The 2,472-nt window shown below is 43.5% G+C and overlaps 1 protein-coding gene across 3 annotated transcripts in view; it reads left to right on the top strand.

The window, feature by feature from the left end:
• Positions 1–154: 154 nt before the first annotated feature.
• Positions 155–2,472, top strand: part of GALM (galactose mutarotase) — a 56,161-nt gene continuing 53,843 nt past the window's right edge. Inside the window, exon 1 of one of the 3 annotated variants that reach the window (XM_084829147.1) lies at positions 155–306. The gene's annotated coding sequence lies outside the window, so the exon portion shown is untranslated. Of the gene's footprint in view, positions 307–461; positions 577–2,472 lie in introns of those variants that run through there. The other 2 variants (XM_084829145.1, XM_084829148.1) reach the window with 2 other exon arrangements.

Raw genomic sequence — 2,472 nt, 5'->3', positions numbered from 1 at the left:
ATTGGGCCGATTTGTGGGATCGGGCGCCGTGATTGGCCAGAGGGGAAGCTCTGGAACGCGCTACTGGAGAAAAGGAACGCCTGTCATGCCCGCAGAAACCCTCTTCTCGTTCCATGTCCTCCCCTCCCCCAATCGGCAGGCGCTGGGTCCGTTTACTTGCGGAAAGGAGAATGCGAGAGGCGGCGCAGGCGCGCGCGCGCGGTTACCATGGCCAACGGGCGTTGCCGCGGCCTCCTTTTGGCGAATGGCGGTGCTGTGTGGAGGGAGAGGTTGTAGCCGTGTTAAAGGAGGTTTCCCGCTAAACCGGTGAGGCGGGAGGCGACAGTAAAACAGCTCTCTATACTGGGCTGGTGTTTGGAAGCGGGTGACGTTAGCGGGTCCCTTTCCCGGGAATGGCCGGCTCCCTGGGTTGCATCTGCTTACGTAAAGTAGGACCCATTAAAGTGAACGGGACTTAGGTCAGACTAACTTTGGATACAACCCGTTGGATAGAACTCCTTGAGAGCCACCCGGTGTTTTGGGGCTGGGCGTACAGCCCTGTGGGCACAACTTTTGAGAAGTGCTCCAAAATAATAGGTTAGTAATGATATCCAGCTGGATGGTCACAAAGAAGTGAGCAAGCTTTCGAGTTAATCGTAATTCTTTATCAGACTGGATGTTCTGTATCCCCCAAAATGCGGGTGGGATGAGGAGAGAAAAGGATGTTGCTGGGCAAGACAGAAAAAGGCACGTAACGGTTTGTAACAGTCTTAAAATGGAAGTGTCACTAAACTTACAGTACAATCATATGCCTATTTCAGAAGTATCTCTGTGTTTATTGGGGCTTATACCCAGGTAAATATACATAGGTTCGCTACCTTACATTAGATTAGGTTATCATGGTCGGTGCAAAAAAGTAGACTGGTTACCCCTGTTTTTTCTCCCCTTGAAAAATAAAAACTCTAGAAGATAATTCTGCCAGGGTGTTTTTTTTTTAAAGGGAGCAGGTATGATTCTTTGTCCCCATAGCCTTTCGGTGCAACCTTTGCACCAAGCATGGCCTAATCTAATTAAGGCTGTAAACTTCTGAACACTCGAAGTACCATTGAAAACTGAGATTTTTTTCCTCTGAGTAAATATATCTAGGATTTCAATACCTCCCTCACTCTATTTAAAGATTATTACAAAGTGCAAATGGGTTTTTTAATCTTGCCCAGCAACATCTTTCTCCCTGCCCCCCCCCTTTATCAACTTAATTAAGCCTATGTAGGGCAGAAGTATTTAATTATGCCACTGCCTGACTTCATTGCAGTGTTCTGGTGCTGCTCAAATTGGTTTGTTGTGGTGATAGAAATCCCCAGTTGCATATGTGACATAGCTTCAACTTTGATCTCCCATGCTTGGTTTCTTCACAATGGCAGTTTCTTTCGGATCCCTTGCATATGGAGGAAATTATGAATGCAATTATGAGTATTAATACTGGGAAATCACCTGGTCCAGATGGGTTTCCAATTCAGTGGTATAAAGCTTTTTCCAACCTGTTAGTTCCAAAACTACATAGTCTCTATAACCATATTTCTGAATCTGGCTCTCTCCTTTCTTCGTTAAGTGGTTATCACTGTGATCCTAAGCCTGGCAAAGATCATACTCATCTTGCTAATTTTTGGCCTATTTTGTTAATTAAAATATTAGCTCCTATTTTAGCTGATAGACTCATACTGAATTTTGTCAGATCTGCTGCCTTGGTCAGTTCTGGAATCTTCTAGTCTGGTTCTTCTTTCTAAACAGATAGCATTAGGTTCCAGACATACAAGAATGCATAGGATTCCTCCCACAGTTTGTGTGGCATATAATGTCACGTCAATTACACTTTGATCCATTTTCCCTTGTTAAATTGACTTTATGGGGCAATCCAGATCTAAAAATTGGTAAGAAAATGTTTGTGTGGCGGACATGGACAGATAAGGCAATTTTTACTTTGGATCAGCTGATGTGCCAATGATGAGTTCTTGTCATTGTCTATCCTGCATGCTGAATATGACTTGCCAGCTATGGCTGAATGGCAATACTTGCAGTTGCAACATTTGTCAGTATCTAGGTTTGGCCTGTCTGCTCTTAGAGCGTCAGAGTCTCTATCATTATTGGAAGTACTTACCGAGGCTGGTCAGGCAAAGCAACCCACGATCCATGTCTATAAATACCTATTTTTGGTGAATTAATGTGATATGCAAGGATTTAAACAGGAATGGAATAGGGAATTGGATTGTCCCATTCTGCTGACTCAGTGGTTTGCCGCTTTGGCATCTATACCTGTCATATCTATGGCTCTTAGGCTGTGTCTTATTCAGCAAAAACTTTTGTTTCATGACTATTGGACACTGCAATGTCTTTTTAATAAGGGATTGTCTAATTCAGCTAATTGCTGATGATGCAATGCAGCAAATGATTCTTTTAAACATGTTTTGGCAGTGTCCAGTAGTTGCTTCTTTTTGA

Source organism: Heloderma suspectum, chromosome 1, assembly GCF_057233095.1.
Source record: "Heloderma suspectum isolate Gila_16-S chromosome 1, 16-S_ref, whole genome shotgun sequence".
Taxonomy (NCBI): Eukaryota; Metazoa; Chordata; class Lepidosauria; order Squamata; family Helodermatidae; genus Heloderma; species Heloderma suspectum.
This window is presented reverse-complemented; position numbering and strand designations above follow the sequence as displayed.